A 13,443-nucleotide genomic window follows, 5' to 3' on the forward strand; every position below is an offset into this window, starting at 1 on the left:
GCGTCTGGACGGGTAAGTAGTTCGAACTAGGGTACTTCGAGTTCAGCTATACTATTCACGTAGCTGAACTTGCGTACCCTAGTTCGACCCCCGCCCTTAGTGTAGACCAGGCCTAAGTGAGGACATGATCGAGGTCTATAAAATCATGACAGGTGTGGAGAAAGCAAATGAAGTGCTATTTACTCCTTCTCATAACACAAGAACTAGGGGGCACCAAATGAAATTAATAGGTAGAAGGTTTGAAACAAACAACAGGAAGTATTTCTTCACACAACGCACAGTCAACCTGTGGAACTCCTTGCCGGAGGATGTTGGCCAATACTGTAACAGGGTTCAAAAAAGAACTAGATAAGTCCATGGAGGATAGGTCCAACAATGGCTATTAGCCAGGATGGGCAGGGATGGTGTCCTTAGCCTTTGTTTGCCAGAAGCTGGGAATCGGCGACAGGGGATGGATCACTTGATGATTCCCTGTTCTTTTCCTTCCCTCTGGGGCACCTGGAATTGGCCACTGTCAGAAGACAGGACACTGGGCTAGATGAACCTTTGGTCTGACCCAGTGTGGGTCTTACGACTGATTTTTCCCCCTGCTCTGCACCTTGTGTCGTCTTTGCAAAGGGAGGGATTTTACACAAGTGTAAACGATCACACAAAGTGCAAGGCAGAGGAGTCAGATGCCCAGCAGTTATTCAGAGAGCCCAAGGCCAGAAAGGACCACGGCGATCATCTAGACTCACCCCCGGTATAACACAGGCCAGGGAACTGACCCCACAATAATTCCTGAGCAGAAAAACATCCCATCTGGATTTTAAAACGGCCAATGATGGAGAATCCACCACGGCCCTTGGTAACTTTTCCCAATTGCTAATTACTGTCAGTTAAAAATGGATGCTTTATTTCCAGGCTGAATTTGTCTAGCTTCAACTACCAGCCATCCAAAGCTATATTGAAGAGCCCATTATTAAATGTTTGTTCCCCACAGAGGAACTGATAGACTGGGATGAAGTCACCTTTGCTTTGTTAAGCTAAATAGACTCAGGTCCTTGAGTCTGTCACTACGAGGCAGGTTTTCCGACCCCCTGGCTCTGCTCTGACCCCTCTCCAATTTATCAACATCCTCCTCGAATGGTGGGCACCAGAGCTGGACACAGGATTCCAGCAGTGGTTGCACCAGTGCCAAATACAGAGCTAAAATAACCTCTCTGCTCCTACTCGATAGTCCCCTGTTGATGCATCCCAGGATCGTCTTCACTCTTGTGGCCACAGCGTCGCACTGGAAGCGCATGTTCGGCTGATTATCCACCACAACCCCCAAATCTTTTTCAGAGTCGCTCTCCCCAGGGTGAAGTCCCCCATGCTGTACCTATGGCCTGCATTCTGGGTTCCTAGATGTATAGATTTGTATTTAGCCAGATTAAAACACACACCATTTACTTGCTCCCAGTTTACCAAATGATCCAGATCACTCTGACCCATCCTCTTCATTATTTACCACTCCCCAAGTCGTGTGTCATCTGCAAACTTTTTCAGTGATGATTATTTTATGGGCCCTTCCTGGTCCTTGATGAAAATGTTTATGTTAATGACGCTCAGTCTCAGGCCATAAACAAACTATCACGAAAGGGTCTGTGTTTTCACCCACTTCTAATGCATCAGGGCATAGGATCGGGTCTGTTCCAGCACCGTAGTCCCTGTGGGTGTTTCTGCACAGTGAAGGAAAAGCTGCACCTGGCATGTGCCAGCCAATGCTTGTGGGGCTCTGGCTGTGGGGTTGTTTCATTGCTGTGTAGATTTCCAGGCTCTGGCTGGAATCTGGGATGTAGGATCCTGCGGGGTGGGAGGTCTCCCGAGCTCAGGCTCCGGCCCAAATACAGAAATCTACACAGCAATGAAACAGCCCTGCAGCCCGAGCCCCATGAGCCCAAGACAGCTGGTATGGGCCAGCTGTGGGTGCTGTGAACACAAACCCGGTGTTCCCAGTAAAGGAAGCTTGAATAAAAAGGAAGATAAACCCTACCACACGCATAAAGATCCTAACATCTCATATCTGCTGGTACGTACCTGGCATCAGACAGGGCTCCTTGTCGCTCCAGCCTCTAGAAAAGAAATGAATGACATTGCCAAGGAAAGAGAAATATAATTTCTTCCAAACGGCCCCAGAGATATCAAATGATAATTGTTGCTGGGATTTTTACTCCCTGGTGGACAGGCCTTCCCAAAGGAAATAAACTCGCTCTGGATTGGAGACGGAAAACAGATCATTTTTAAATAGAAACAAGGCCAGGAAGGAATTGGGTACTGTTCTGTCAGTAAACACTGGACGTTATTTTCCAGACAATATTGACTCGTTTCCATTATGGGAGTGTGACAGGCCACCCCCTTGGCCGATGCAGGGAGACCTGAAGAGGGGACCCTAGGAGCTAAGTCTGGGAGTCTCTACAGGATGAGCTACAGAAGAACGGCTCCTTGTTGGGGGCTGAGATGGACTAATCTATTCTGAGGAGAAGCACAGCGTGTGGCGAGTCATAACACACAGTCATAAGAACATAAGAGCGGCCATATTGGGTCAGATGAAAACTCCACCCAGCCCAGTGTCCTGTCTTCTGACAGTGGCCGTGCCAGGTGCCCCAGAGGGAATGAACAGAACAGGGAATCATCAAGTGATCCATCCCCTGTCGCTCATTCCCAGCTTCTGGCAAACAGAGGGACACCGTCCCTCCCCATCCTGGCTAATAGCCATTGATGGACCTGTCCTCCATGAATTTATCTAGTTCTTTTTTTTGAACCCTGTTATGGTCTTGGCCTTCACAACATCCTCTGGCAAAGAGTTCCACAGGTTGCCTGTGAACTGTGTGGGAAAAAATACTCCCTTTTGTTTGTTTTAAACCTGCTGCTATTAATTTCATTTGGTGACCTCTAGTTCTTGTGTTATGAGAAGGAGGAGGCACCCGCCAGTGCCTCCCCCTCCTTCCAGCTGCAGGCCCCACCGATCAGCTCATCCCTACCCTCTCCCCGTGCCTCCTGCCCACTGCCGTGAGCTCTTTGGCAGTGCACCGGTGGCACTGGGGGAAGGGGGAGGAGCAGGGGGTAAGAGGTGGGGCCTGGGCGATCCATGGCCCAGATGCTGGGAGTGGAAGGGGAAGGACCAGCCCCTTCCAGACGCTACTCTGCAGCCCTGCACGGTGGCTGCCTGAGACAGCCTGGCTGGGGAGGTGACTTCAGCTCCCTGCCTGGGCAGCTCCCTGCCAGGCGGGGAGCGGAAGCCGCCTCCTGCACAGCCAGGCTCTCCAGGCAGCTGCCAGGCTGGGCTGCAGAGCTGCGACCGGGAGGGGCCGGCGTTAAAAGCGGCTCCCTCCTGATCCCCCGCCTGGTTCCTGCCCACCAGGGAGAGGGGGAGAATGTGCGGAGTTGGGGGGAATGGGAGGCAGGTAACATGGGGAGGGGAGAGTGTGATGGCCCTGGGCTGAGCAGGGGGGACGGGACACGTGCCCCTACCCTCAAAGGTGGGGTGTACTGGTAAGAAACCGGCTGTGGGCGCTGCAGGCAGAGGCTCACGATCCCAGCCAGACTCCCCCTGGCTCCCTCCGACAGTTTGTGGGGCTCCTTGTCCTGCTGGTCCCGCACTGGGCCTATGACGGAGTGAGGTAAGTCGTCGCCAAGGCGCACACGGGCTGGTACTGGTGGCAGTGAAGGCAGCCCGATGGGCATGTGGAAGCCCTGGCCGTGCTGGCAGCTCGTTGGGCACCACCGGGGGCCCATTAACTGTTCTACCCTGGGGCCTGGAAGTGGAGTAAATAACACTTCCTTATTTACTGTCTCCACACCAGTCATGAGTTGACAGACCTCCATCATCTCCCCCCTTAGTCGCCTCTTTTCCAAGCTGAAAAGTCCCAGTCTGATTAATCTCTCCTCATATGGAAACCATTCCATACCCCAATCACACCTCTCAGCAGTGGTTATACAAGCCCTGCTCACCGTTCCGTAGCAAAGGCCGAGAGGAGTTTTACACGGAAAGCAGAGACAGGCGCGTGTGGCCAAGAATAAAATATATTAAGTAGACTTAGTACATAGGGCCTGCAGGTGGCTTGGGTTGCCAGGTGTCCGGTTTTCAACTGAACACCTGGTTGAAAAGGGACCCTCCCCAACCCTGTGAAAATAAGCAAGTGAGTGAGGGGAGAACGAGAAATGGAGGGAAGGGGGATGGAGGGAGTGGGATGGGGCCTCGGAGAAGGGGCAGGGCAAGGGTGCTCAGTTTTGTTCAGTCAGAAACAAAAGCCCCTTATGGGGCTGAATATCTTACAGGCAACCCTACAGGGCCTGTAAGATATTCAGCCCCATAAGGCCTTAGCCCAAAAAGAGCTTGGGCACGACTAGTTGACTGACAGATAACTTTGTCCCTGCCGCATGTAAGATTCCCGTAAAAGACATGTCAACTGCCGATAATCTGGAAACAGTGCAGCGATAGGCTGGAAAATACCCTGCCATGTGTCAGTTAATACCGCAAGATGCCCGATAGCTACAATTCGGGGCTTCTATCATAATGCCAAGTTGCTATGAGAATGCATTCATGAGAGATAAGGGGACTTGAGAAATGGGGTAACCGTAAATAAGTGGGGTGTAGAAGTATGGCATAAAAAAAAGTAGGCATAAAACTAACTCAGAATAAAAAGATGTTGCCCACCCCCCAGGCTGGGGGTAAGAACACATGGGGAGACGCCAGGATGACACCCAGAGTGATATGATGCAGAGGAATATAATGATTGCTGGTCCTGGGTCTCCCCACAGGAGATGTGAGACATGAGTGATGCCCGTGCTAAGCCTAAAGACTTTCCACACTCTCTCTGGCTGCCCTTGCCTTTCAGTGTGGGAGGGAATGTTTATCTGCCCAGTGGCTTTGTTAATAAGGGGACTTGTGATGAAATGCAATGGTTCCTCGCATGCTTCTAGGGTCTCTCATTCTAATGAGAATAATCATATGACTCAAGCACTAAATCAAGGGATTGCACCATCAGCAAGGCTACAGGTCACCAAGCAGGTAGTGCCTGAAACGGGAATCTTTTGTTCTGCCACCCGCCTGCTGTCACTGTGTTAAAGCACTTTGCGATCTGCTGATGAAAAGCACTCGATAAGAGCCAGGTCTATCATAGAATCATAGACTATCAGGGTTGGAAGGGACCTCAGCAGGTCATTATTATTACTGCCTGCTGGCTCAGTGATTGCTAGGAGAATCATTGACCTCTCTGTGTCCTGGCCCCTGGAGGGGAGTAGCGAGCAATACTCTGCTAAGCTAGGTTAGCTAGGGAGGGAGGCTTCCATTTGGGGTGTTTTTCAGGGTTTATGTTTAGCAATTTTGAGGTCTGCGTAGATGGTCAAAACTCGGGGGTTTTGGGGGCTTTTTCTTTGTACAGAAATTCATAGAAGGGATCCTTGTGATCAGCTAAATCCTAGCTTCATAGGGTCACCTGTGGCGTGGAACCCCAGTCAGGTGCCCTGCTTGTCACCCTCCTAATGCCGGCCCTGAATTTGCGACCCTGCCCAAACACGTCCCATGACCCCTCTGGGAGCTTCAACCCCCAGGTGGAGAAACACTGATCTAGATGAGCTGATGTACCCCTTGGAAGACCGCTGAGTACCCCCAGGGGTATGTGTATTCCTGGTTGAAAACCACTGAGTTACATCCACTACTGTTTCAAACAGCACTGCATTTGTCAACCAATCCACGTATAATTCTTTCTGAGGAGAGAGTTCTAAAATACGTAACCTGTCCTGGCTGGAGTAATTATCATTATTACTTTTATTCTCATGTTTGTGATTCATTATTTAAAGTAGTACAGTCCTCCTAGAATGTAACTTTAGCTTGTACTAACCTTAGCAGTGCCAGTTTAAAAAACCATTAGCTAAACACATAACCTCAGATGCTGGGCAGATGAAGGTGGCTTATTTTCAAATTGTATTTGTCGTTATATCTGTAAAATAACTTAAAATGTGCATGAAAATAAATGCAGTTCCAACTATGATACCCATGAGTCACATGCATGATTGTGCTCAGTAAACATAAATGCCAAAATAATTAGAAAAATGAATTCCCTTTCTTAATCAAAAGGAAAAAAACCTTAATCACATCTGTTATAATTACTCTTTTAGTGAAAGACAATTGAATAACGGCAGTAACACGGAGTGTGTCTGTTAGAGAAAGGAAGCAGATTTTATTTATTTTTATTTATCTCTATTTAAGATGTGTACAACAAAGTATCAGATGTGTCTTTCTCTGGTTTGAGGAAGGAAAGCGGTGGAATCCCAGGAGGAGTCAACTCCAGGAAGAACATCCAAACACATTGGCACTTTCTTATACAGTTATTCAAAAAGCCCCACCTCTGCTTGACCATTGTTCTGAGGAATGTCTGGGGAAAATGATGGCAGGCAGCCAGCCTCTGCCTTAGAAAACTTCCTCTAGGGATAAACAGCATTAGTCTGTGGGGGAAAAAACAATCTAAAAAACAAAGCGGAGTTCTGCATTGAAACCCAACAATGTGCTTGTTCTCTCAAGAAACCAGATCCAAATCAGGCAGCACTATCCTACAGAACAATCAGAGAATGCAGTGGTTTAGGTATGATTGGTTAGAATTTGCCCAGTAGAGGTTGCCATTCATTCAGCACTGAAGTACAGTTGCAGTTCTTTATCCTGTCTTAGAATAAGACAACCTGCCTATCACAACGATCATTGGATTTAAAGAGTCGGTGGAAAAGGGAATACAGCAGGACAGCACTAGAGAGAGAGGAGCCATGAGAGTCACCTTTCTGTGCTGTGAAAAGAAAAAAGCTGGGTTTCTTTCACTTAACTTATGCCTCAACAGAGGAACACTTTCTCTTGTAAATATTCCAGCCAGTGTTCCTGTTGGGATGCAAGGTCAGTGAAGCTCCATTGCAATTCCATGGGTTTCTCTTCCCACCATTGGGAAAAGTTTTCAGAAACCAGGGACTCTCTTGGAGGTTTGAAGCATCCAACGGACAGGATCCCCTATGGACTCCAGTGCAGAAACAATGCCCAGACAGAGCAGCACTTTCTTTTTTACGTCTTCAGAGAGTGCCAGCTGTGTTTGGAAATTGGTCCTGGGAATGGGGTTGGGGGGAAATGGGGGCCACCCAGCCATATCCAGGTCAAGGTTCTTGTAGAAAAAGAAAGCATTAGCCTGTGCAAACCAAAAGGAGGAGTTCCCCACTGACACCCAGCAACATGCTTGTGTTTCACAGGAAACCAGCACCAAGCCAGGCAGCACTATCCTACAGAACGACCAGAGAGTGCTGTGGTTAAGACAGAATGGGTTAGATTTTCCTATTTTGAGGTGGTTCCACATCCAGTGCTGGAGGTCAGGGGCAGTTCTTTGTCATATTTTACAGTGAGACAGCCTGCAGTTCACAAGGATAATTGCCTTTAAATGATCAGTGATTGGAGAAGAGAGCAAGACAGAGCCTGAAAACATACAAATAAGCCTTGTGGGTTTGTGCTGTGTGGAGACAATGCTGTAGTTTTTCACTAGACCTAGACCTCAACAGGGGAGCACTTACCTTTCTCAATATTCCAGCAAGTGCTCCTGTTGGGGTGGTGGTCACGGTTTGAATTTGACTTCTCATAAATAGGAAAAGATTTCCATAAGGAGCCAACTCCAGAAAGAACATCCAAACACATTACCACTATCTTATTTAGGTATCCAGAAAGTGCAGCTGTGATTGTCTGTTGTTCCTGGGAATGTCTGGGGAAATGGGGCAGCCAGCCAGCTTCTGCCTGGGAAACCTTTCTTTAGGGTTAAGCAGCATTAGTTTGTGTGGGAGGAACCCTAAAAACCCAACAAACTGGAGTTTTGCATTGAAACCCAGCAATGTGCTTGTTCTCTCAAGAAACCAGATCCAAACCAGGCAGCACTATCCTACAGGATGGCCAGAGAGTGCAGTGGTTTAGATATGATTGGTTGGAATTTCCCCAGTGGTGGCTGCTAATCATTCAACGCTGGTGCAGAGTTGCAGTTCTTTATCCTGTCTTAGGATAAGACTCCCTGCAGATCACTGAGATCATTGAACTTAAACAGTCAATGGAAAAGGAAATATGGCAAGACAACACTCGAGAGAGCGAAAGGAAATGTATGAATGAGTCTACTTTAAGTGCTATGTGGAGAAAACACTGTATGTTTTTTCAGCTGACCTATGCCTCAACAGGGGAGCACTTTGTCTTGTAAATATTCCAGCAAGTGCTCCCATTGGGGTGGTAGGTCAGTGATGGTCCATTTGGATGGTTTGAATTTGACTTCTCACAAAAAGGAAAAGTTCTCAGAGTGAACTGGAGAGTGAAGGAATGTGACCAGTGGAATCCCATAAGGAGCGAACTCCAGAAAGAACGTCCAAACACATTACCACTTACTTATTTAGGTATTCAGAAAGTGCGGCTGTGTTTGGCTGCTGTTCCTGGGAATGTCTGGAGAAATGGTGGCAGCCGGCCAGCCCCTCCCTGAGAAATCTTCCTCTAGGGAAAAAGAGGATTAATGTGTGCAGAAAAAAAACCCAAAAACCCAAGCAGAGTTCTGCCTTGAAACCCAGCAATGTGCTTGTTCTCTCAAAGAGACCAGATCCAAAGATCTTAATAGGTTTGTTAGTCTATAAGGTGCCACAGAACTCTTTACCGCTTTTACAGATCCAAAGGAGGCAGGAATATCCTAGAGAATGACCAAAGAGTGCAGTGCTTTGATATGATTGGTTGGAATTTCCCCAATGATGGTTGCTATTCAATCAACACTGGAGCAGAGGTGCACTTCTTTACCCTGTCTTTGGGTAGGACTAATTGTAGTTCACAGTGATCATTGAATTTAAACAGCCAATGGAAAAAGTGAAAACAGCGAGAAAACACTCAAAGAGAGGAAATATATGAATGAGCATCATCCTTTTGTGCTGTGCAGAGAAAACACTGGATTTTGTTTCACTTTCCATTGTGCTTCTGTAGGTTCCTCTTCTGACCATGGGGAAATGTTCTCAGAAATCAGCGACTCTTGATGGTTTTGTAGCATTGGACTGAAAGGATCCTATACAGACTTCATTGCAGGAACTATGCCCAGACAGAGCAGCACTTTCTTATTTAGCTCTTCAGAGAGTGCCAGCTGTGTTTGGATATTGGTCCAAGGAATCTGGGGGGGAAATGGTGGCTGCCAGCCAGCCACGTCCAGGTCAATGTTCTTGCAGAAAAAGAAAGCATTAGCCTGTGCAAACCAAAAGGAGGAGTTCCCCATTGACACCCACCAACATGCTTGCGTTTCCCAAGTAACCAGCTCCAAATCAGGCAGCACTATCCTATGGAATGACCAGAGAGTGCTGTGGTTAAGACAGGATGAGTTAGAATTCATATTCAGCGCTGGAGGCCAGGGGCAGTTCTTTGTCATATCTTACAGTGAGACAGCCTGCAGTTCACTTAAGATAATTGCATTTAAATGATCAGTGATTTGAGAAGAGGAAACTGAGAGTAAGACAGAGCCTGAAAAGATACAAATAAGCTTTGTGGGTTTGTGCTGTGTGGAGGCAATGCTGCAGTTTTTTTCACTAGACCGATGCCTCAACAGGGGAGCACTTACCTTTCTCAATATTCCAGCAAGTGCTCCCGTTGGGGTGGTAAGTCAGTGATGGTCCATTTCGATGGTTTGAATTTGACTTCTCACAAAAGGGAGAAGTTCTCAGAGACCAAAGATTCTCCTGGAGAGTGAAGAAATGCGACCAGTGGAATCCTATAAGGAGCCAACTCCAGAAAGAACGTCCAAACACATTACCACTTACTTATTTAGGTGTTCAGAAAGTGCGGCTGTGTTTGGCTGCTGTTCCTGGGAATGTCTGGAGAAATGGTGGCAGCTGGCCAGCCCCTCCCTGAGAAATCTTCCTCTAGGGAAAAAGAGGATTAACATGTGCGGGGAAAAAAAACCAAAAAACCCAAGCAGAGTTCTGCCTTCAAACCCAGCAATGTGCTTGTTCTCTCAAGAGACCAGATCCAAAGATCTTAACACATTTGTTAGTCTATAAGGTGCCACAGAACTCTTTGCCGCTTTTACAGATCCAAAGGAGGCAGCGCTATCCTAGAGAATGACCAGAGAGTGCAGTGGTTTGATATGATTGGTTGGAATTTCCCCAATGATGGTTGCTATTCAGTCAACACTGGAGCAGAGGTGCACTTCTTTACCCTGTCTTTGGGTAGGACTAATTGTAGTTCACAGTGATCATTGAATTTAAACAGCCAATGGAAAAAGGGAAAACAGCGAGAAAACACTCAAAAGAAAGGAAAAATATGAATGAGCATCATCCTTTTGTGCTGTGCAGAGAAAACACTGGATTTTTTTTCACTTAACTTATGCCTCAACAGGGGAGCAGTTACCCACGTCAATGTTACAGCCAGTGCTCCTGTTGAGGTGCAAAGTCAGCAAAGCTCCATTGTGATTCTGTGGCTTCCTCTTCTGACCATGTTCTCAGAAATCAGAGACTCCTGATGGTTTGTAGCATTGGACTGGAAGGATCCTGTACAGACTCCATTGCAGGAACTACACCCAGACAGAGCAGCACTTTCTTATTTATCTGTTCAGAGAGTGCCAGCTCTGTTTGGATCTTGGTCCTGGGAATTTTGGGGTGGAAATGGTGACTGCCAACCAGCCGTGTCCAGGTGAGCATTACTCTGGGAAACAAAAGGAATTTCCTATTTGGAGGTTGCTCCGCAGTCAGGGCTGGAGGCCAGGTGCAGTTCAGTGCTCAAGCGCAGCTACACACGAGGTGAGAGCTGTCCCAGTGCTCTGTGTAAACCACCTCCAAGAGGGGTGTTGCTCCCAGTGCTCGGAAGCTGTCTACACTGGCATTTCACAGCACTGACACTTGCTGCACTCAGGATGTGGAGGGGTGAGTTTTCACAGCCCTGGTCGAGAAGGTTTCAGTGACAGTCCAGAGTGAGACAGTCTGCAACTCACAATGATTATTGTGTTTAAACAATTGGTGATTGAGAAGAGGAAACCAAGAGCAAGACAGAGCCTGAAATCATATTAATAAGCCTTGTGGATTTGGGGTGGGTGGAGACAATGGATTTTTTCACTAGACCTGTGCCTCAACAGGGGAGCACTTACTTGTCTCAATATTCCAGCAAGTGCTCCCCTTGGGGTGGTAGGTCAGTGATGGTCCATTTGGTTGGTTTGGTCATTTAGGAAAAGTTCTGAGAGTTCAGAGATCCCCTGTAGGTTGGGGTGAAATTCCAGGAGTAAACTCCAGGAAGAACATCCAAACACATTGGCACTTTCTTATTTAGTATTCAAAAAGCCCCACTTGTGTTTGGCTATAGTTCCTGGGAATGTCTGGGGAAATGGTGGGAGCCAGCCAGCCTCTAGGGATAAACAGCATTAGTCTGTGCCAAAAAACAAATCAAACCAACCCCCAACCCAGCAAACGAGAGTTCTGCATTGAAACCCAGCAATGTGCTTGTTCTCTCAAGAAACCAGATCCAAATCAGGCAGCACTATCCTATGGAATGACCAGAGAGTGCTGTGGTTAAGACAGGATGAGTTAGAATTCATATTCAGCGCTGGAGGCCAGGAGCAGTTCTTTGTCATATCTTACAGTGAGACAGCCTGCAGTTCACTTAAGATAATTGCATTTAAATGATCAGTGATTTGAGAAGAGGAAACTGAGAGTAAGACAGAGCCTGAAAAGATACAAATAAGCTTTGTGGGTTAGTGCTGTGTGGAGGCAATGCTGCAGTTTTTTTCACTAGACCGATGCCTCAACAGGGGAGCACTTACCTTTCTCAATATTCCAGCAAGTGCTCCCGTTGGGGTGGTAAGTCAGTGATGGTCCATTTCGATGGTTTGAATTTGACTTCTCACAAAAGGGAGAAGTTCTCAGAGACCAAAGATTCTCCTGGAGAGTGAAGAAATGCGACCGGTGGAATCCTATAAGGAGCCAACTCCAGAAAGAACGTCCAAACACATTACCACTTACTTATTTAGGTATTCAGAAAGTGTGACTGTGTTTGGCTGCTGTTCCTGGGAATGTCTGGAGAAATGGTGGCAGCTGGCCAGCCCCTCCCTGAGAAATCTTCCTCTAGGGAAAAAGAGGATTAACGTGTGCGGGGAAAAAAAACCAAAAACCCAAGCAGAGTTCTGCCTTCAAACCCAGCAATGTGCTTGTTCTCTCAAGAGACCAGATCCAAAGATATTAACACATTTGTTAGTCTATAAGGTGCCACAGAACTCTTTGCCGCTTTTACAGATCCAAAGGAGGCAGCGCTATCCTAGAGAATGACCAGAGAGTGCAGTGCTTTGATATGATTGGTTGGAATTTCCCCAATGATGGTTGCTATTCAGTCAACACTGGAGCAGAGGTGCACTTCTTTACCCTGTCTTTGGGTAGGACTAATTGTAGTTCACAGTGATCATTGAATTTAAACAGCCAATGGAAAAAGTGAAAACAGCGAGAAAACACTCAAAAGAAAGGAAAAATATGAATGAGCATCATCCTTTTGTGCTGTGCAGAGAAAACACTGGATTTTTTTTCACTTAACTTATGCCTCAACAGGGGAGCACTTACCCACGTCAATGTTACAGCCAGTGCTCCTGTTGAGGTGCAAAGTCAGCAAAGCTCCATTGTGATTCTGTGGCTTTCTCTTCTGACCATGTTCTCAGAAATCAGAGACTCCTGATGGTTTGTAGCATTGGACTGGAAGGATCCTGTACAGACTCCATTGCAGGAACTACGCCCAGACAGAGCAGCACTTTCTTATTTATCTGTTCAGAGAGTGCCAGCTCTGTTTGGATCTTGGTCCTGGGAATTTTGGGGTGGAAATGGTGACTGCCAACCAGCCGTGTCCAGGTGAGCATTACTCTGGGAAACAAAAGGAATTTCCTATTTGGAGGTTGCTCCACAGTCAGTCCTGGAGGCCAGGTGCAGTTCAGTGCTCAAGCGGAGCTCTGTGTAAACCACCTCCAAGAGGGGTGTTGCTCCCAGAGCTCGGAAGCTGTCTACACTGGCATTTCACAGCACTGACACTTGCTGAACTCGGGGTGTGGAGGGGTGAGTTTTCACAGCCCTGGTCGAGAAGGTTTCAGTGACAGTCCAGAGTGAGACAGTCTGCAACTCACAATGATTATTGTGTTTAAACAATTGGTGATTGAGAAGAGGAAACCAAGAGCAAAACAGAGCCTGAAATCATATTAATTCGCCTTGTGGATTTGGGGTGGGTGGAGACAATGATGGATTTTTTCACTAGACCTGTGCCTCAACAGGGGAGCACTTACTTGTCTCAATATTCCAGCAAGTGCTCCCATTGGGGTGGTAGGTCAGTGATAGTCCATTTGGTTGGTTTGGTCATTTAGGAAAAGTTCTGAGAGTTCAGAGATCCCCTGTAGGTTGGGGTGGAATTCCAGGAGTCAACTCCAGGAAGAA

This window comes from Mauremys reevesii, linkage group 22 (genome assembly GCF_016161935.1).
Source record: "Mauremys reevesii isolate NIE-2019 linkage group 22, ASM1616193v1, whole genome shotgun sequence".
NCBI classification, from domain to species: domain Eukaryota; kingdom Metazoa; phylum Chordata; order Testudines; family Geoemydidae; genus Mauremys; species Mauremys reevesii.